This window comes from Piliocolobus tephrosceles, unplaced genomic scaffold (genome assembly GCF_002776525.5).
Source record: "Piliocolobus tephrosceles isolate RC106 unplaced genomic scaffold, ASM277652v3 unscaffolded_41457, whole genome shotgun sequence".
Taxonomy (NCBI): domain Eukaryota; kingdom Metazoa; phylum Chordata; class Mammalia; order Primates; family Cercopithecidae; genus Piliocolobus; species Piliocolobus tephrosceles.
In genome coordinates this window covers 1-22,249 of record NW_022325929.1, presented here as the reverse complement: position 1 = coordinate 22,249, position 22,249 = coordinate 1, and the positions used below count along the sequence as shown (strand labels likewise).

Genomic DNA, 22,249 nt, shown 5'->3' with positions numbered 1-22,249 from the left:
CTGTGGAGGCTGCTGTGGCTGCAGCTCTCCCCTTGTGTGTTCTGGGCTGTGTTGTACTAAGTGGAAGAGGAGGTTGTGGGCAAGTATTGTGCAGAGATCACAACCAGGTGGGCAGACGGCTGCTCTCTCCACACTATCAGTTGACAATGTACAATTCCTTTTATGAACTCTCGTAAGTGCTGTTGTATCTACCCATTGTTTTTGTTTTGTTTTGTTCAGACAGACTTTCTCTGTCTCCCAGGCTGGAGTGCAGTGGCACAATCTCGGCTCACTGCAACCTCTGCCTCCTGGGTTCAAGCGATTCTCCTGCCACAACCTCCCAGCTTGATGGGACTACAGGCACACGCCACTGCGCCCGGCTAATTTTTGTATTTTTAGTAGAGATGGGGTTTCACTGTGTTGGCCAGGCTGATCTCGGACTCCTGACCTCAGGTGACCCACTCGCCTCGGCCTGCCAAAGTGCTGGGATTACAGGTGTGAGCCACCGCGCCCAGGTTCTACCCATTTTTAAATAAGGATAATATTGTCTTTGAAAATATATATCATCTAAAGTGATGCGATTATCTAGTACAACCTTAGCCAGTGAATAAATAGCTTTTTGTTGAGCTGTGAAGGAGGCTACAGTTTCATCAGCAATATTTGTTTCTTTCTTTTGTCTTTCTTTTCTTTTCTTTTTTTTTTTAAGACACAGTCTTCCTGTGTTGCCTAGGCTAGAGTGCAGTGGTGCAGTCTTGGCTCACTGCAGCCTCCACTTCCCTCGCTCCAGCAATCCTCCCACCTCAGCCTCCCAAGTAGCTGGGACTACAGACACGCACCGCTATGCCTGGCTAATTTTGTTTTTGTTTGTTTGTTTGTTTTGTTTGTTTGTTGAAAGACAGGGTCTCCCTATCTTGCTCAGGATGGTCCCCAATTCCTGAGCTCAAGCAATCCTCCCACCCGAGCCTCTCAAAGTGCTGGGATTACAAGCATAGGCCACCAAGCCTGGACTCTATTTTTTTTTCAGAGAGTAGGAGTGGCTCTATCACCCAGGCTGGAGTGCAGTGTCTCCATCATAGCTCACTGCACACTGGAACTCCTGGATTTTAATGATCCTTCCAGCTCAGCCTCTGAATCACTGGGATTATAGGCCAGAGCCACCATGTTCAATTTTTATCAGCAATGTTACCTGAGGTAAAAGAAGGATTTCTAACCATGGGAAGCAACATCCTATCAAAGCAAAAATGTGCTGCCCCCAAAAAGTTTGGAGCTATCTTCTTAATGGCCAGGCAGATAATTAGCAAGTTTTCTCCCAATAGGCTCTCCAACTATTACTAAAATAGAGTGGTGGACCTGCCTAGTGAAAAGTTTGAGAATACTCTTCCAATTTTTTTTTTTTTTTTTTTTTTTTTCTTGAGACGGAGTCTTGCTGTGTCTCCTGGGCTGGAGTGCAGTGGCCGGATCTCAGCTCACTGCAAGCTCCGCCTCCCGGGTTCACGCCATTCTCCTGCCTCAGCCTCCGGAGTAGCTGGGACTACAGGCGCCCACCACCTCGCCCGGCTAGTTTTTTTTTGGATTTTTAGTAGAGACGGGGTTTCACCGTGTTAGCCAGGATGGTCTCGATCTCCTGACCTCATGATCCGCCCGTCTCGGCCTCCCAAAGTGCTGGGATTACAGGCTTGAGCCACCGCGCCCGGCCTCCAATTTTTTTTTTTTTTTTTGAGATGGAGCCTTGCTCTATCTCCTAGGTTGAAGTGCAGTGGCATAATCTTGGCTCACTGCAACCTCTGCCTCCCAGGTTCAAGTGATTCTCCTACCTCAGCCTCCTGAGTAGCTGTGAGTACATGTGAACACCACCATACCCAGCTAATTTTTGCATTTTTAGTAGAGACAGGGTTTCACAATGTTGGCCAGGCTGGTCTCGTACCCCTGACCTCAGGTGATCCACCCGCCTCAGCCTCCCCACTCATCCAATATTGGGTTTCTTTAGAGGTATACATGTATAGGCATGACCAAATATCCTAAAAGACATTGCACTTCATCATTCCATGTCTTTAGACATTTAAGGGCCATGAATGGTGATCTCCTCCAGAGTCAAAATAAATGTTGGTGCAGAACAGGTAAGTGTAGTATAATTTGGCTACATCAGCTTTCAGCATTTAAAACATGGGTCACACATGTTAGAGCAAGAGGGCAGGTTGGATCCTGATAGCAGGAGGGAGTGTTTTTGTCTTAGCTTTCCAATAGCATCATGGTGTTCACCACTGTCATTTCAGAATGAGGCGGCAATTTTTTGTTTGGTTGGTGTTGTCTCTGGTTTTTTGTTTTTTGTTTTTTGTTTTTGCAGCCGGCGTCTCACTGTTGCCCAGGCTGGAGTGCTGTGGCAACATCACAGCCCAGTACAGTCTTGATCTCTTGACCTTCAGGGCTCAATGAATCATCCTACCTCAGCTTCCCAAGTGCTGGAGTTACAGGCACACACCACCACACCCAGCTTATTTATTTACTTTCTGAGACAGGGTCTCACTCTTTTGCCCAGTCTGGACTGCAGTGGTGTCAACAGAATTCACTGCAGGCTCGAACTCCTGGGCTCAAGTCATCCTCTCACCTCATACTCCTGAGTAGCTGGGACTACAGTTGGGTGCCACCATGCCTGGCTAATTTTTTTATATTTTGTAGAGACATTGTTTCACCATTTCGCCCAGGAAGCTAGTCTCAAACTTCTGGGCTCAAGTGATCCTCCTGCCTCGGCCTCCCAAAGTGCTGGGATTACAGGCAGTTATTTTGACAGTACAATTATGATGGGTTAAACTGAGACGTGGGGCAGGAAGGTTAGGAAGAGTCAGACAGATTCGATAAAGAGCTTTTGCTTGATGTGATCCTGAGTTGCATCGTGAGTGTAATCAGGGGGAATACTGGTGAAATTTAGCACAGGATGTACCAATGGTCATTATGGCCAAAGGTGGTTGGTGGTTTAAGGTAGCAAACCCAGCACCTTGTCAAATTTCCCACAGTGGCAATGGTTTGTGAGATTCTGATGAGAGAATTATCCCTCCCTGCTGTAATCAAATTAATTAGGGACAGTAAAACAACAGTCTAATCACAGGCATTTTGCTATGTGTGTAGGTATATATATATACACACATACACGCAATAGGACTAGTGTGTCATATCTTTAGAGAATATGCATATAGGGTGATAGTACCAAAACCACAAGGAGAGGACCCCTATAACTTAAAGGAGCCCTAATGGTGTACATATTCCAGCAAACAGAAAAAGAGATCAACCCTTTCAGTTGCAGTTAGCACTGGAATTGTGAATAACTGGTTATACAGCCCAGTTATATATGACATCTGGAAGTCGGCTACAACAGATGTCAGCTACTTGCCATCTTGGTCAGGGATACTGCAGGTCACCTGTAAGTGAAAACCTCACTGACAGATGTCCACTCTGGAGAGCTGCCTTTTAGATATGAGAAACATGAATCTGTGTGTCAACGCCCTTATCTTTACTGCCACAGAGATTGGGCAATAATACCTGATGTGAGCCAGGTGCCGTGACTCACACCTCTGGTCCCAGCTACTTGGGAGACTCAGGAAGGAAGATGGCTTGACCCCAGGAGTTAAAGGCTCCAATGAGTCATAATTGCGCCACTGCATTCCGGCCTGGGCAACAGAGGGAGTCCCCATCTCAACAAAAAAAGAAAGAGAGAGAGAGAGAGAGAGAGAGAAAGAGAAAAGAGAGAGGGGGAGAGAGACAGAGAAAGAAAGAAAGAGAAAGAGAGGGGGAGAGAGAGAGAAAGAAGGAAAGGAAGGAGGAAAGGAGGAAAGGAGGAAGGAAGGAAGGAAGGAAGGAAGGAAGGAAAGAAAAGAAAGAAAGAAAGGAAAACATTCATATTAATAATATCTATTTGGTGCCCTCCAGTGGGCTTGGAGGGAATATTTTATTTGATGTTTCCAGTAAACAACATCTCCAGATTATAGGCCACAATGTTTGATATTTTCATCTCCCAGCAGCTCACTATGAAAGGCATCCTTTATTAATTTGGAGCTCTTGGTAAGAAGTCTTGTGAGACCTTAGCAATGATGGAGAATGTTACCTTTAAGAAGTACAGTACAGGTTCATAAGCCCCTTCATCTAACCACTACATGGGTCTTCCTGTTCTAATTTCAAAGGGAGAGAGTGAAAGTTTTCCAGAAACAGTGGGGGATCTTTGGCCAGGGAAGGTTAAAAACTTCTGTTAGTTTTGTCAATTGAATTTTTATTGTATCATTATTGAGTCGCATCAGTCCAGAGGATTAGGGGTGATAGGCACAATGGAAATGTTGGGACATAGGCCAAACATTGCAAATGGATCCAACTACCTGACTGATAGAGTGTGTTCCTCAGTTGCTATGAGATCAGATGGCACTCCCCATGAGGAATGATTTTTTTCTAATCACAGCCTGCCTACTGCTTGGGCTGTGGCTCATCGGCATGGAAATGCTTCACCCCATTGAGAGCATATACAAATGACCACCAGAAGGTATCTGTGACCCTGAGATGGAGACAGCTGGATAAAGTCTAACTGCCATGTCTCGAAGGGTCCTAAAGGTACAAAGTCCCTGTGACACGTGAAGGGGTTTTCCAGGATTATGTTTGGGCCAGAACAGACGGTACAGCAAGAATAAACCTTTTGCACAATCGTAGGCAATAGTTTTCAATACACTACTTTCCCCATGCTATCATTTTGTCTGAATTCCAACAAGTCAGCTTATGAACTACTTTAAAAAGGGTAATTGAAGCCTAAGGGGTGGATCAGGGTATCATTGGGCCCATACCATATGCCGGTTTCTGGAAAACACTTGTTCCCTTTCTCTTTCCAGAGAAAATAAAATATTGAATCAAAATAAGTAAATTTTAAAAAGAAACAGGGCTGACCATGGTGGCTCATGCCAGTAATCTCAGCACAGCACTTTGGGAGGCCGAAGCAGGAGGATCACTTAAGCTCAGGAGTTGGAGACCAGCCTGGGCAATTTAGTGAGACCACATCTCTACAGAATTATTATTTTGCTTAATAACCATATATGATGGTGCATACCTGTAGTCTCAGCTACTTGGAAGGCTAAGGTGGGAGGATCACTGGAGCCCAGGAGGTTCAGGCTGCAGTGAACTGTGATTGCGCCACTGCACTGCAGCCTGGGCAACAGAGAAAACCCTTGTCTCAGAAAAGAAAAGAAAAGAAAATGTCTTACAAGTTTAGCTGTCCATCCTATGCAACAGAATATCTATGTGTAATGTCCACCATGTCCTTCTGTTGTACCCTCCCCTTAGTTAAGCCAGGAAGGCACCTGTCCCCGTATTAGAATATCATGGGCTCATGACCAACACAGTGGCTCACACCTGAAATTCCAGCACTGTGGGAAGCTGAGGCAAATAGATCTCTTGAGCTCCCAGGTTGGATACCAACTTGGGCAACACAGCAAGGCCCTATCTCTACACACACACACACACACACACACAAAGCTGAATGTGGTGGTGCATGTCTGTAGATCCAGCTACTCTGGAGGCTGAGGTGGGAGGATCACTAGAGCCCAGGGGGTAGAGGCTGCAGTGACCTGAGATCACACCACTGCCCTCCATCCTGGGTGACAGAGTGAGACCTAGTCTAAAAAATGTGGGGGAAGGGGGAGAAAGTTTGTTGTGCCAGCAAGTAAATGACAAAAAGGGACAGTATTAGAGTTGAGAAATAAATTGGAATATGAATTGGTACCTCTCCCGCAGAAGATAAATTTGCTAAAGGTGCTCAAGTTAGAGGCATTACAAAAGATTCATTGAAGTTGCTCGTGCCTGTAAATCCTGGCACTTTGCAAGGCTGCAGAGCTGCTTGAGCCCAGGAGTTTGGAGACCAGCCTGGGCAACATGGTGAAACCCCTTCTCTACAAAACATACGAAAACTAGCAGGGCATAATGGCCCACGCCTGTAGTCCCAGCTACTGGGAAGGCTGAGAGATGGGAGGATCGCTTGAGCCTGAGAAGTCAAGGCTACAGGGAGACACAATCAGGCCACTGCACTCCAGCCTGAGAGACAGAAGGAGATCCTCTCACAAAAACTAAAAATAAACATTAAAGAGCCTGTAATATAGCAGTGGCACATCCAGTTCTCTACGCTACTATAGAACTATCAGTGGCCAAAGGTATGTGTGCAAGAATGACGATTTCAGGATTCTCTGAAATCCTAAAACCATGAAGCCAACCTCATTTCAAACACATTTTGAAAAGGGTTAAATAAATCATGCACAAACTGACAGATAAGAAATGCTGTTTTCAAAAATGATGGAGAGGATTATTATGATGATAATGATTCCACTTTCTATCCATATCATTGATAGAGCAATCAGTAAATCCAGCACATCCAGGGGATGGGACATCTCTCCAGGCCTCCTATTAAAAATGAAAAAATTGAGGCTGGCATATAACCCATCCAAGCCTATAAGGGGCAGCATGAGGATTTTATCGGCACCAAAAGTGACTCGTTTGGTCTCTGTTTCTTGTACACAGGCACAAGACAGCATGACATTTCAGGAGATGCTCTGTCTGAATGGATCTGTGAGGCGGAGGTGTGTGGGGTCTGGGGAGTGGCCCTTGACAGGGATCTCTGTTAACTGTGCCTAGAATCCTGGGAAGATAAAACCCTCCCTGCAGTGGGCATCCCTGGCTGACCTGGAACCACCAACCTTTAGGATTTGGGACTATGGGAAGAAAAAGGGCAGATTCTCTAGTGATGGATAATACACGAACGGGGGAGATTCTCTAGTGATCGATAATACACAAACGCTTTAAAAGCGTGAGCAAGCGTCCCTGGGTGGGCTCGAACCACCAACCTTTCGGTTAACAGCCGAACGCGCTAACCGATTGCGCCACAGAGACAGGAACTACTTATTTTGCCGCGCATTATGGGAAGGGCGCCTTTAACAAACTGCGCTTATCCCTTCCAGCCTCAGGGCTCGCCTGGCAGGACGATAGAGCAACGCCTTGGAAAACCCGAGCGATTAGAGCGGTGAATCGCTCTGGTCACGTTGGACACCTGCGCGGGAGATTCTGGAGCCAGAAGGACAGCCAAATGGCCTTCGCCCGCCCTGCCCCTCGCCTGCTTCAGAAGCCCCCGGAAACTCCCAGGTCCGCGACCCGGGCCCGAGCCGCCTGGGGGCCCCAAGGGAAGCTGAACGCCCAGTGGGCTCCCGGGATGGCTCTTCCGGTTCTCTGCGCCGCCTTCACTCAGTGAGGGAGCCTGTGCCCACCCGGCCCAGTCGCTTCCGGGGCCGCTGCGGAGCTGCCGCTGCCATCTTCGAATCCTGTGTCCCGCACGGGGGCTCCACCAGGGCAGGGATGGTGGCGAGGGTCGCTCGTGGGTCCCCTCGCGGGGAGCAGGGTCTGGCACTCACCAGGGCGCACGACTAGGACTTGTTGAATGACTCCATCGTCGCCTTTAGCTTTTAGTCCTTTGAAGAGGCTTGAGAATGGAAATCATGAGAGATTTTTCCATGGGGAAGTTCTTTTTACAAAGCGTTTATTCGGGTTGATTTCTCGGCACCCCGCGGGGCGGGCAACGGGCGGGGCCTCCAGTGCACCTTCTGCGCGGTGGAGAATAAATAGAGAATCTCAGCTGGGCGGTGGTCAGGCGGTGGTGGGTGGTGGGGCGGGAGGGCGGGAGCGGGGGAAGGGAAAAGCAAAAGCAGGGAAAGAAGCTGGGGAGCGGTGGAACAGACATGCAGATCTCCTGAAAGGCTCCTGGGGAGGCACAGGCGGGATCTTCCGGAGGTGAGAACTGTTTTTTTATTGTAGCAGAATGGGGAGGAATTGAGAGGAAAATGGAGATAGAACCTGAAAGAGCCCGAAACGAGAGAATCTGTAGCTCCCCAAGAATAAGATCTTCCAGAAAAATCAGACTCAAAACTAGGCGTCTGGGACCCCTGAAATCCTTGGAGGAGTAGCACCATCATGACCCTCTGTGTTCCTCTTGGCAAAAGGACTTGCTTCCATTGTTTGTTTTGTTCAATTGTTGTGTTTGTTTAATAAATAAAACCCTTTTCATGTATCTTTGAAATTATGTTGTTTCCATGACTTTATGATTGCAAACAATGCTGCGGTCGTCATTCTTGTGCATTTCTCATTGGCCACTGGTGTATTTTATAGGGTAGAGGCCTGGAGAGCAGTTGTTCCAGCATAGTGATTACATGGTTTTTTTGTATCATTCCATTTTCTTTCCTTTTTTGGCTTATTAGCTATAATTCTTTCTTTTATTATGTCAGTGATAGCTTTAAGGTTTCTAGAATATGTATTTATCAGTTTGCCCTCAAGTGACATTATACTTCCCTTTCTGGCCTTAATGCTAGTGTTGTCATGTATTTTGATTTTAGACGTGTTCTAAACCCCAACATCTAAGTACATACATAGCGATTTCCAGGCATCTCCATTTCTTTGTGTAGGTCCAGATTTCTGTCTGATATCCTTATCCTTAGGCCTGGAGGACTCCTTTAATGTTTGTTATAGTGTGGGTCAGTGAATGCTTTCATTTATTTGTATGTCTTTATTTTTATTTGTATTTTTTTTGAGATGGAGTCTCACTCTGTCACCCAGGCTGGAGTACAGTGGCATGATCTGGGCTCACTGCAACTTCCATCTCCTGGGTACAAGTGATTCTCATGCCTCAGCCTCCCGAGTAGCTGGGATTATAGGCATGTGCCACCACACCTGGCTAATCTTTGTATTTTTAGTAGAGACAAAGTTTTGCCATGTTGGCCAAGCTGGTCTCCAACTCCCTGACCTCAAGTGATCTGCCTGCCTTGGCCTCCCAAAGTGCTGGGATACACGCGTGAGCCACCGCACCTGGCCTCATTTTTTGTATGTCTTTAAATGTCCTTATTTCAGTCACATTTTTGGAAGATTTTTCGTTGTGGCTTAGAATTCCAGAATAACTTTTTTTCTCTCTCTCACTACTTTAATATGTTGCCACTTTGATGCCTTGTCATTGATATATCATCTTTTCTGTTTTTGTAAAACTGGCATAAAGGAGGCTTCCTGTACTTGTTATATAATTTTTGGAATGTGTATTTAAATTTTAAAAACTTTTATTATACTTTAAGTTCTGGGATACATGTGCAGAACGTCCAGGTTTGTTACATAGCTATACACATGCCATGGTGATTTACTGCACCCATCAACCCATCATCTACATGAGGTATTTCTCCTAATGCTATCCTTCCCTTTGCCCCCCACCCCCTACAGGCCCCAATGTGTGATGTTCCCCTCCATGTGTCCATGTGTTCTGATTTTTCAACTTCCTCTTATGAGTGACAACCTGCAGTGTTTGGTTTTCTATTCCTGTTAGTTTGCTGAGAATGATGGTTTCCAGCTTCATCCATGTCCCTCGGAAGGACATGAACGCTTTCTTTTTTATGGCTGCATAGTATTCCATGCTGTGTATGTGCCACATTTTCTTTATCCAGTCTATCATTGATGGGCCTTTGGGTTGGTTCCAAGTCTTTGCTATTGTGAATAGTGCATGTGTGCATGTGTCTTTATAGTAGAATGATTTATAATCCTTCAGGTATACACCCAGTAATGGGATTGCTGGGTCAAATGGTATTTCTGATTCTAGATCCTTGAGAAATTGCCACACTGTCTTCCAAAATAGTTGAACTAAATTAAAAATATGAAAATGGGCTGGGTGAGGTGGCTCATGCCTGTAATCTGAGCACTTTGGGAGGGGGAGGTGGGACGATCAATTGAGGCCCAGAGTTGGAGACCAGCCTGGATAAGATGGCAAGACTCTCTCTCTCTCTCTGTATATATATAATATATATACTATACATAATATACACAACTATATGTAATATATATACACACACTCTATGTGTGTATGTATACACACACACAGATATAGACACGTCCATCGTGAAAGTCCTAGATTCATCTTAAGTTCCACCGAAAGTGCAATTAAAGTAAAATGTGCCCACCCTGTGGGCCAACCCTACCTCCTGACATGTAGGTTGTGTTTGTGAGACATTCTCAACAGCATTTGCTTTCCCTAGCATAGTGGTTTTCATGTTTTCCTCACACCTGAATGTCCTCGGTGCAAAACCTGTCAGAATTCACTTCCTTTGCTGTTCCTCTTTGAGAATCCTCCAGGGTTTTGTTTACTTATTTATTTTATACCTTTTAAAAGCATAGAGACAAAGACTGGCGAGAGGCATATATTACTACATTAGTCTGAGCTCTCCAGAGAATGAAAACAAGCAGGATACACACACACACACACACACACACACACACAGAGAGAGAGAGAGAGAGAGAGAGAGAGAGAGAGAGAGAGATTTATATTGGCTAATGTGATTATGGAAGCAGAGAAGTCCGAGGTCTACACTGAGTAAGCTCTAGACCCAGGAGAGTCGAATGTAGTTCTCTACCAAGTCTGAGGCCCAAAGCAGAAGACTGATGTCCCAGCTCAAAGGCAGTGGAGCAGAAAGACTTCTTTCTTAGCCTTTCATTCTATTCAAGCCTTCTGTGGGTTGGATGAGGCCCACTCACACTGGGGAGAGCAATCTGCTTTACGCAGTTTACTGATTCAAATATCAATCTCATCCAGAAACACTCTCAGAAACACAGTGAGAAATATTGTTTAACCAAATATCTGGGCACCCCATGGACCATTCAAACTAACAGAAGAATTAATCTTCACAAATACTCTCAATAAGAGTGACTAATAAATTTAGCATCATGTCCTGCCTGTTTATCCCACGACATTTAATGTATTCCAGCGTAACATTGTCTTCCTTTCTCTTATAGTAGCAACATGTGAGAGTTTCATTGAAAGTAAGGTTGCCCAGGCACAGTGGCTCACCCCTGTAATCCCACACTTTGGGAGGCCGAGGTGGGCAGATCACCTGAGCTCAGGAGTTTGAGACCAGCCTGGATAACATGGTGAAACCCCATTTCTACTAAAAATGCAGAAAATTAGTTGGGCATGGTGGTGCATGCCCGTAATCCCAGCTACTCAGGAGGCTGAGGCAGGAGAATTGCTTGAACCTGGCAGGTGGATGTTGCAGTGAGCCAAGATCCCACCATTGCACTCCAGCCTGGGCAACAGGAGTGAAACTCCATTTCAAAAAAATAAAAATAAATAAATAAAGTGAGGTTAATTTTGACCTTATGGAGTCTCTCCCTAACCCCTACATACCATTGCCACTTGTGGATTGTCATTTTGTCATGGCTTTTATGTAAAAATATATCAAATATATTTAAAATATATATAAAAATATACAATTTTGAGTCTAACAGGTTATTCTCTTTTCCAGAGGACGAAGTTGCCAACCTAAAATAACAACCAAGAGAGGGTGGTTCTCCAAAGAAATGAATGTTTGGGAATAAACAGAGGATTTCAATACGGGATCCGCACACTACGGTATGAGGACCCATAGGCGCATCCCGGCAGGCTGAGAAGGGGAACCTTTCACAGCCGAAATGAGAAAGGTCACATGGTTGTTTAGAAACCATTATCCTTGGCCACAAGGAATAAAGGCAAGGGCAGCATCGGTCCAAGGCTGAATAGGCAGTTGCTGGGCAGATGTCCTTGCAGAGAGATTCTTTGGGTAAGGTTGTGGTGGCCTTTGTGCAAAGTTGTGGTTTTCAGGCAGTTCTTGTGGTAGTTTTTTGTCATGGGCATGTGTGTGTGAGCACCCCTCCTTTGTGATCTCCTGATTCAATTTTGTTAGGATTTGGCATAAGTGTCTCCATTTTTCATTCTGACAACTGTTACAGGTCATTGCTTTTCTACCATTTTTACTAAGGGCTGGACTTGCTTAAATTACAGGAAATTATGAGGTCTTGATTTGTATAATTATCAGAAGTGCTCATGTTGCTGACTCAGTTGCTTACTTGGGATGTAATAATTGTCTTTTTTCTCCTTCCTGTACTGTAATTTACACAATCCTTAGAGGAGATTAATTCGATATTTTTCAGCTATGAAAAATTTGAATATGCCCATCAAGGAAAGCCGCCCCTCATATGCTAGGAATTTAGTTTCCTTCCTGTGCCAAGATCCATGTAGGTATAGCACTTTCCTGGAGCCAAGAGTTCCTATGAAATGGGGTGTGGCATATTGTGTATTAAGATCATCCTTATTATAGAGATGCCGTTCTTGCAGATATTGACAACTACTATGTCCATAAGACTTTTACCAAACAACAGAAAGACAAGATATGAAAAAATTCTCATTGCTGCAGTCTCAAATGTCAGGAAAGACCAGAATCTCTAGGATAATGGACAATCAAGAAAGCCTCGCAGACTAGATTAGCTGTCACGTACTGCCAGTCAGGGAATGGATCCTTGTCAACCACCACTTGACAGAGATTGTCCCCAGAAGTTCACTTCATAACATCAAAACCAGAAACCCACACTGGTGCCACTGATGGCAGAAAATAATAATGCAAAAATGAGAAAGAAACAGTACGAGAGAGAGAAGACATAGAGGGAGAGAGAGACCTGTACTATAGCCATACTTAGTGGGTAAAAGCCAAAGAGCTCAATTTCTATTCATGATATTCATTAGAAGAACCAAGGGAACAGGAGCTAATAGCTCTGAGTGTTCAGGCCTTCACAAGATGCCTGTAGGGTGGAGGGTTCTGTTGGCTCCAGTGATGTTTCTCAGATAGGCTAATTGTTATGGACACAACCCCTGAAAAAAATCTATCAAATAATAATACAGGGACAGCTATCTGCATGCTAATTTACCATTGTATAGGAGGGAGAATGGGCATTAGATTGGTTTTGGCAAATAAAAGCAAAACCAAGATTTATGAAGAAAAGAGGAAAGGGGAGAAGAAAAAATCGCCTGGGACCTTTGTGATTTTGCTCCCCTTGTATAAGGGGACTTGACAGAAAACTTTCCAAGAGGTCACTGTGGCGCATCTTCTCCTGACCAGTGTGACTTGGTCATCACAGAAAACAATCACGGATGTTGCAGGACTTTAAAATATCTTAGAAGTTTATCAGTTCATCCTAGGTCAAAGAGTATCTGTGTGTGATGTCCACCATGTCCTTCTGTTGTATAACCCCTCAGTTAAGCCAGGAGGGTGCCTCTCCCCTCGTGACCAGCCTGGGCAACATGGCAAAATCCCATCTCTACAAAAAAATACAAAAATTAGCCTATCGTGTGGCGCAAACCTGTGGTCCCAGCTCCTTGGGGCGCTGAGGCAAGAAAATCGCTCTGCCTCAGGAGGTCCAGGCTGCAGTGAGCCATGTTTGCACCACTGCACTCCAGTCTGGGTGACCAAGGCTGGAATATCATACATCGATATGTAGAAAGTTTGTTGTGCTGGCAAATAAATGACAAAAGGGACATTGACAGAATTGGGAAACAAATTGGAATATGATTTGGTACCACTCCCATGAAAGATTAATTTGCAGAATGTACTCAAATGAGAAGCATTAAATAAATTCTATAATGTAAAAATAGCACATCTTGTTCTCTACACTATAGAAATATCTGCATGAGTGACCGAAGATATGTGTACAAGAATGATGGTGATTGTAGCATCATTTGTAATCCTAAAACCGTGAAACGCACCTCACTTCAAAAACATTTTGAAAAGAGTTAAATAAATCATGCACAAACTGAGGAAGAAATGCTATTTTCACGAACAATGGCGAGGATCACCATGAGGATGACTGATTCCACTGGCCACATCACTGATAGAGCAATCAGTAAACCCAGGCACATCCTGGGGATAGGATACTGCTGTAATAGGCCTCCTATTATTAAACATGAAAAACTTGAAGCACAAAATGTCTACCTCACCGACCCAAGTCATGGGAGCAAGGAAGATTTTTATCACACCACAAGCGAGATCCTTTCTAAGGTCTGTGGGATTCCTGAGTTTGACAGGTATGGCGTGCGGTGGCCCTTGCTAAGCCTCAGACTTAAGGTGGATAGGAAGTGGGGACACGTGTGTCTTGTGATCAATCAGGAGTTGGTTGTCCAATCAACAGAAACAGGTTAAAATAAAAGCCCAGGGCCCGACTGGAACCACCAACCTCTACGGTTAACAGCAGAACGCTCTGACGAATTGAGCCACAGAAACACGTTCCGTGCCTTCTTCTGGGCGCTATAGGAAGGGTGCACTCACCAAACTCCCCATCCCCTCAAATCTTCAGGGCCCTCCCGGCAGGATGACTGTGTAAGTTCCAGGTCCTTGGAAAACTGGAGAGATTAGAGCGGTGAATTGTGGTGTTGGACACTCGCGCGTTGGGACATTCTAGAGCACGAAGGACTGCCGTATGGCCTTCGCCCGCCCTGCCCCTCGCCTGCTTCAGAAGCCCCCGGAAACGCCCCGGTCGGCAACCCGAGCCCGAGCGGCCGCCTTGGGGACCCAAGGGAAGCAGGACGCCCGGTGGGCTCCCGGGATGCCTCTTCCCGTTCTTTGCGCCGCCTTCATCTACTGAGGGAGCCTGTGCCCACCCTGGCCAGTCGCTTTTGAGGCAGCTGCGGAGCTTCCGCCGCCGTCTTCGGCTCCTGCGTGCCGCACGGGGGCTCCACCAGGGCAGGGATGGTGGTGAGGGTCTCTGGTGGGTTCCTTCGCGGGAAACAGGGTCTGGCACTCACCAGGGCGCAGGACTAGGACTTGAATTAATCCATCGTCGCCTTTAGTTTTTAGTCCTTTGAAGAGCTCTGAAAATAGAAATCAGGAACTGTTTTTCCATGGGGAAGTTTTGTTTTGTTTTGTTTTGTTTTTGAGACAGGGTCTGATTTGGTCGCCCAGGCTGGAGTGCAGAGGTGCAAACATGGCTCACTGCAGCCTCGACCTCCTGGGGCAGAGCGATTTTCTTGCCTCAGCCCCCAGAGGAGCTGGGACTACAGGCGTGAGCCACACGACGGGCTACTTTTTGTATTTTTTATAGAGACGGGATTTCGCCGTGTTGCCCAGGCTGGTCGAGAAGGGGAAGTAAGTTCTTTTTAAAAAGCGTTTATTCCGATTGATTTCCTGGCATCCCGTGGGGCGGACAACGGGCGAGGCCTCCAGTAAACCTTCTGCCAGGTGGAGCTGCAGGGGCTCAACTGCGCTGTTTTTGAGTGGGTGCTTGGGGCACCAGGGCGGGAGCGGGGCATGGGGTGGGTCTAAGGGGGAACTGCAAGGAGGAGAGCAAGGAAGTCGGTAGAGGCGGGAACCCTGGCGAGGAAACTTCCCAGTAGCTTTGTTCAGCGGGAAGGACCGGATCCTTGAGAGATGAACCTCATCTTTTCTCCTGTAGCAGAGTGGGGAGAAAGGGAGGAAAAATGGAGAGACACCAAGAAAGAAGGAAAATCATGAGGACGCTTAGGCCGAAGCAGCCCTATATTAAATTTAAAGAAGAAAGCAGGCGGCTTCCTGTGATCCTATATTGGTTAGTACTCTGCATCTTGGCCAAGGGTCAAATCCGAGTCCAGGCAGTATCCCTCCTGGGGCGTGGCACTCCTCCTTTCCTTTAGACTGCAACCTCTGCCTAGGCTGCGCTCTTTACCTGCGACTAGAGAGCTTACAACTTACCCGTGCCTTCCGAGCTCTGTGCAGCGGTGAGAATAGAAGGAACCCCTGCCCTGCACGCTGGGGTCCGGTCATCTTGAAGGCTGGGCTTTTGCTCCCTCTCTGAGCAAGTGTAACACCCAAAACGTGAGCTACTCCTTCTCAGTCAGCCTTATTGACACGATGTGGCCATACTGTTTTTCTGGTTCAGATATTTCAAACATCGGTTTGGCCTTTTAAGGTCAAATCAGAAACAAGTGAAAGGACATGAGGAGAGTTTGCACTCCAACTGGGAATTTTAAGTAAAGCCTAAAGAATACAATAAAATCTAAACTTAATGTCATTGCCCAACACAAAATTTTTATTTCTGTTTTTATTTATTTATTTTTGCTATCAGTAAATGACTGAAATATAATCCACACAGACCAAAGTGTGCCAATCTTAAGTGCACAGCCCAGTGCATTTTGATGTAAGAAACCATCACCCAGATCAAGTTATAGGACATCATTTTCACCAGCCCAAAAAGTCATTAGAGCCCCTTTACAGTCAGTCCTCACCGCATCCCCAGGTAGGCAATCACCATTCTGATTTCTGTCTCTATGGATTACTTTTGCTTCTTCTTGAAATTCACGTAAAGGAATATACTGACTTTGTCTGCGTTTTTTTTTTTTTTTTTTTTTTTAATGCAAAGATGGTTTTGAGATGCGTCCATTTTATGGCATGTATCTCCGCTTTTCGATGTTATTGATGAATACAATACCATTGATGGACAATTGGGATATTTCTACTTTTGACTATTGTGAATAAAGTGTTTAGGAATATTGTACTATGGGCCTTTTTATGGATCTGTGCCTTCATTTCTCTTGAGTATAAACCTAGTAATGGAATGGCCGGGTCATGGAGCAGGCGTATTTTTAACTGTATCAGAAACTATCAGACAGTCTTTTAGAATGGTTGCACTATCATATTCTCTTGCCAGCAACAAGGGATATATTTGCTCTGCATTCTTATAGACTAGTGGTTTTCCCTGTCTCTTAAATGTTGGCCATTCTGATGGGCATGTAATGGTGTCTCATGGCATTTTAGATTTGTGTTTTCTGAATGAGTAATGGTGCTGAGAATTCTTTCTTTTGACATTTGGACATGAAGAAAGCCTCTTTTGTGAAAAAACACTGTTCAAGTGTTTTGTTCATTTTAAATTGGCTTGACTCTTTCCCCTTGCCCCTTTTTACACAAACTTTACTGTTAGAATAGAAAAATTGAGAAGCTAGTACACAGAATGGAGTAAAGAGGCTGGAATGGGTTTTGGGGAACCAACTCACATTTTATAGTTGTTTTAACATCCCCATCCAAGAACAATGTATGTTTTTCAAAGACATCCCCTTATTGAAATATGCAGAGAAAGTGTGGGATAAAAGAGCATATACTAAACTTCTCAGAACGAGTTTCTAGAAGTGGACAAGGGAATAGGAATCAGATAAACAGAGGAAAGGATAGACAGTATGGGCCTTGCTCAGAGTGGCCACCATAATTGTCCTGAGCTAAGGACATGGAATTTCAAAAACAGTATAGGAAAACAGAAAGTTTACCAAGACAGACCAGTCTAGTTAAGAAAGGCAGGAAGAGACATTAAAAAACAAAGCAAAAACAGGGAAATCATACAATGAAATGCTGGCAATGAGACTAACTATGCCCATCATCTCCAACATAACACTAATTACTGCTAATTATAATGGATCTAAATCTCTCAGATTGGACAGAAAAGGAAATGCTGGCTCTAACAGTTTAATGGACAGAAAAGGGTTACATATTAAAAGCCGTGCATATTAACCTTAGCACACTAATGCAGGATCAGAAAACCAAATACCACGTGTTCTCACTTATCAGTGGGAGCTGAATGATGAGAACACTTGGACAGATAGGATGGGGGTGGGGACAACACACACTGGAGCCTGCCAGAGGGTGAGGCTGGGAAGAGGGGAGAGCAGCAGAAAGAGGAGCTAATGGATGCTGGGCTTAGTGCCTGGGTAATGGGATGATCTGTGCAGCAAACCACCATGGCACAGGTTTACCTATGAGACAAACCTGCACATCCTGCACATGTACCCCTGAAATTAAAGTAAAAATTGGAAATGAAACATTTAAAAAGAAAAGAAAACAAACAACAACAACAACAACAAAGAGAGCGGTGCAAATCTGTACCAGGCTTATCAGAAACAAAAGAAGGAGAGTGAAAACATGGATATCAGACAAAGGCAAACAGCAAAATAACGCTTTACATTAGCTAGAGGAGTAACATCCTAGCATCTACCTAGAGTCAAATGGAATCGAATGGGACTGTTTTTTCCTGAACTGGCCTCCTTGGGTGGCCGACCAGGGCATGGTGAAGGGAAAAAATCTTGAAGCAAAACGTCCATTTCTTCGCTCTTGTTTTGGTCTCTGTAAGGCATAAGAAGTTAAAAGCAAGATCTGATCCCTGAAGTTTTCCAGGAATTCGAAATAGGTATATGAGGAAAGAAGCTCAGTTATCACCCAGGTCTCCGGGAGTATCCCAGGTATAGTGCCAAGAGTCCAGCTTTCCAAACCGGGGTCCCTGGGTTCTGAAGGCCTTTTTGGGGAAAGTACTGATGTTCGTGTTAAGTTGGGAGGAAAGGGTTTGGAAGGCCCCAAGTGGCGGGAAGGCAAAGAGAAGATCTCAAGAAGCCAGGCAAGAACTTTCCACAGGCCCACGTTGGATACAGCACCAGAGACAGGAAACCGGGTGAATTTCTGGTGTTTTCCTACAGAGGTTTGTTACCCAGTTGCACAGAGCCTACTTCAAAATAGGGCTTTTTCAAGTCAACTCTTTTAATGCGAAGCCATAAGTTTGTGGTGTTGCCTGATGCAAATCTCCACTGTAAGCCTTTGCTCTGAGTGCCTTTTTTGTTCGTTAATCTTCCAAAGAGAACGGGGAAAACCTTGAGTCTGTATCTTACCTCTTTCCAGGGAAAAGTCAGAGGACTTGCGACCAGCGGGCATTGGTGGTTCAGTGGTAGAATTCTCGCCTCCCACGCGGGAGACCCGGGTTCGATTCCCGGCCAATGCAGTCTCTGGTTTTTACATTTACTTACCTTAACTGTTCTTCAGGTAGGTCACAAACGCGGTAATAAAGAGAAGAAAAAGGGAACTACTGTATAGCTTTCGGGTTCCTTCCGGAGTGGAATTTCTCTAAGCAGGTACTTGCAGAGACTGTCTTTGAATTAGCCAGTGTGTCTGGTTGGTCTCTGCGTCTTTGCATATTTGGCCCTAAAACCGGAGGGACTTTTATTGTCTCTTCTGGTGGATCCCTGAAATACAAAGAGTCACCTGGACATTGATTTCACTGCCTGGACCTTGGACAGACCATATGACCATGTCTCGCGATGGAGTGCAGCTTAAGAAATAAATGACATTCCCGAAAGGAGAGAAGCTGTGGGGTAGGGCGGACACATGCAGTGATGGGGAACTGGAACCCAGGGAAAGGGGAGGCGTGTGGGGAGGAACCCGAGTGCAGATGAGGGGAGCTGCGGAGAGGGGCCTCGGACCTTCCTGTTGAGGAAGGCCCGGTCTTTGGTGGTCTGGGCAAAATGAAGGATGGGCCCCGAGTGGAGAGTAGCACGTCCCCAAAACTCATTTCTATCTCCCGCGTTTGTTTTACACTCCACCAGGCAAATCTTCTGTCCAAGGGATTCTTTTTATTGCTTCTCTTTAAGCAGCGTGGTGGGGAGGCCATGACAACCACTAGCTCTGGAGGTTTGGGGAGGAAACCTGGAAAAAGAATGCTCCAGGATCATCTGGTTTGTCCGCCCCTGTTTTCATCTACCCTTTTCCTCAGCGAAACTTATATGGGTCCAGGATGTAACATTGCAGCTGTCACATTGGCGGATTAAGAAACGCTGACAAATCTTCCCCCAAAGGGGAAAGAGCCCTATTTGGCCCATAGCCATGGAGTCAGAAGCAAGAGCAGAATCGAAAATGCTTTTCTCTATGTCGTTCTCTCTCTCCTACCTGTGAACATCAACCTTCCACGCACGCTGGTTCAAAACCGCCTTAGTCTCTATAGGAGGTTTACCATTTTTCACAGTTTCGGTAAACCACGTTTCCTTCTTGCTTCTACAGTTCTTCCAGGGTTGAGTTTCAGGAGCTGCTCAGCAGTGCAGGCTAGTTCTACATCCTGGTTCAAAATCATCTGTCTAGTTTTGCTATAGGGTAAAGTTTGCCTCCTAGACCAGAGTTAAGACGTATTCCCTCGGCTTCCATTTTCTAGAGATAATTGGTATCATTTCTTCCTTAAATGTTTAGTAGGGAAACCATCTAGACCTGGTGCTTTGTTCTGGAAGGTTGTTAAGTTTTGCTTCGATTTCAGTAATAGAGATCTATTTAGGTTATCTACTTCTCCTTGTGTGAGTTTTGGTAGACTGTGTCTTTCAAGGACTTGGTCCAGTTCATCAAGTTATCAAATTTGTGAGCACAGAATTGTTGATAATCCTCATTTGTTATCTTTTAACGTCCATGAGATCAGAAATGAGGACCTTCTTTTCTTTTTTTATTAGTAATTTGTATCTTCTCTCATTGTCTCTTGGTTCACCAGCTAGATGTTTCTCAGTTTTATTGATTATTTTAAAGAACTAACTTTTGGTTTTGTTGATTTTTCTCTCTTGATTTCTGGTTTTGTTTCCTTGATTTCTCCTCTAATTCTTAGTTTCTTGTTTTTTTCACTGACTTTGGGTTTCATTTGCTCTTGTTTTTTGAGTTTCCTAAATTGTAAGCTTGAATTATTAATTGTAGATATTTTTTCTTTGCTAACATATACATTGAATACTATGAATTTCTTTCTAAGCAACAATTTTCCTGCACCTAGAAAATTTTTTGTAAGTTATACACTCATCTTCATGTAATTTGTTCCAAGACTTTTCCTTGGCCCAGGTGTTATTAGAAGTGTGTTGTCTGATCTCCAATTTTAGGGTTTTCCAGCTATCTGTCTGCTATTGATTTCTACTTCAGTTTCATACTCTGAATGAAGGGCATACTTGGTATGACTTCTATTCCATTAAATGTGTTGAAATGTGTTTTATGGGCCTGAATATAGTGGATCTTGGTGAACATTCCATGTGAACCTAAAAAGGATATGTATTCTGCTCTTGTTGGATGAAGTAATCTAAAAAGTTGGTTGGATCCAGGTGACTGGTAGTGGTGTCCAGTTTCACTATATCTTTATTGATTGCCTGCCTGCTGGATCTGTCAATTACTGAAGCTGAAGTCTCCCACTGTAATAGTGAATCTGTCTATTTGTCCTTGAAGTTCTATCAGCTTTTGCCTCTCGTATTTAGATGCTCTGTTGTTAGGTGCATATCAATTAAGGATTGTCGTATCTTCTTGGAGAAGTGGCCTCTTTATCATAATGTAATGACTCTTTATCCCCATGATTTTCCTGCCTCTGAAATAGGCTCTGCCTCAAATTAATATAGCTTATATAGTTTTCATTTTTGAGACTGAATTTTGCTCTTGTTCCCCAGGCTGGAGTGCAGTGGCACAACCTTGGCTCACTGCAACATCCATCTTCCAGGTTCAAGCGATTCTCCTGCCTCAGGCTCCCAAGTAGCTGGGATTAAAGGCATGCACCACCACGGTCGGCTAATTTTGTGTCTTTAGTAGAGTCGGGGTTTCCCCATATTGGCCAGGCTGGTCTTGAACTCCTGACCTCAAGTGATCCACCTGCCTCGGCCTCCCAAAGTGCAGGGATTACAGGCATGAGCCACCGTGCTCGGCTGCTTCTCCAGTTTTCTTTTGATTACGATGAGTATGGTATATCTTTCTCCATCTCTTCACTTTGAATATCTCTGTGTCTTCTTATTTAAAGTAGGTTTGTTGTAGAAAACATATAGTTGGGACTCATTTTCCATTCTGTCAGTCTCTTTCAATTGGTATATTTGGACCATTCACATTTAAAGTGACTACTGATATCACTGGATTAATATGTACCGTACGTGTAACTGTTTGTATTCTTTGACTTTCTCCATTGTTTTCTTTTGTGTCTTTTATTCTTTTTCTACCTCCTCTGGCTATAATTGAACATATTATATGACCCCATTCTTTTCTTCCTCTTTAAATATGAATTTCATTCATTTAAAAAAAGTGTTTCCGTTTTCACCCTATTGCTTGCCATATATATTTACAACTAATCTAAGTCAACGTATAGTAATGCTATGATGCTTCATGGGTCACGCAGGTAACTTAAAAACAAAATTCCTTATTCCTTTCCTACCACCCTTTAAAACATTGCTATCATTCATTTGATGTATTCATAATTTATAATCATCCAATCTATTATTGCTATTTTTCTTATTTTGACAGATGATTATATGAATTAAGAATAAAAATAATAAAATATTTTATTTTATCTTCATTTATTTCTTCTCTAACTTCTTTCTTTGGTGTAGATTTGTCTCTGACCTTTGTAGTTTTTCTTCTTTCTGAAGAACTTCTTTTAAAACCTCTCACGGAAGACAAAATCACTGGTGACAAATTCCCTCAATTTTTGTTTGTCAGAGAGTCTTTATTTCTCCTTCACGTTTGAAGGGTAATTCTACAGAATTCTAGGTTAGCAGGATTATTTTTCCTCCAACACTAAATATGTCAGCTGCATGCTGTTCTTGCTTGCTTGGTTTCTGAAGAGAAGTCTAATGTAATACTCATCCTTGTTCTTCTAAGGTAAG

The 22,249-nt window shown here is 44.4% G+C and overlaps 2 non-coding genes and 1 pseudogene across 2 annotated transcripts; 2 read left to right on the top strand and 1 right to left on the bottom strand.

Moving 5' to 3' along the window:
• Positions 1-6,811: 6,811 nt before the first annotated feature.
• TRNAN-GUU lies at positions 6,812-6,885 on the bottom strand. Its single transcript has one exon. It is a non-coding gene; the product is annotated as a tRNA-Asn (tRNA).
• Positions 6,866-8,053, top strand: LOC113223463 (annotated as a pseudogene).
• A 10,476-nt stretch (positions 8,054-18,529) lies between these two features.
• Positions 18,530-18,600, top strand: TRNAG-CCC. The gene has a single exon. It is a non-coding gene; the product is annotated as a tRNA-Gly (tRNA).
• The last annotated feature ends 3,649 nt before the right edge of the window (positions 18,601-22,249 follow it).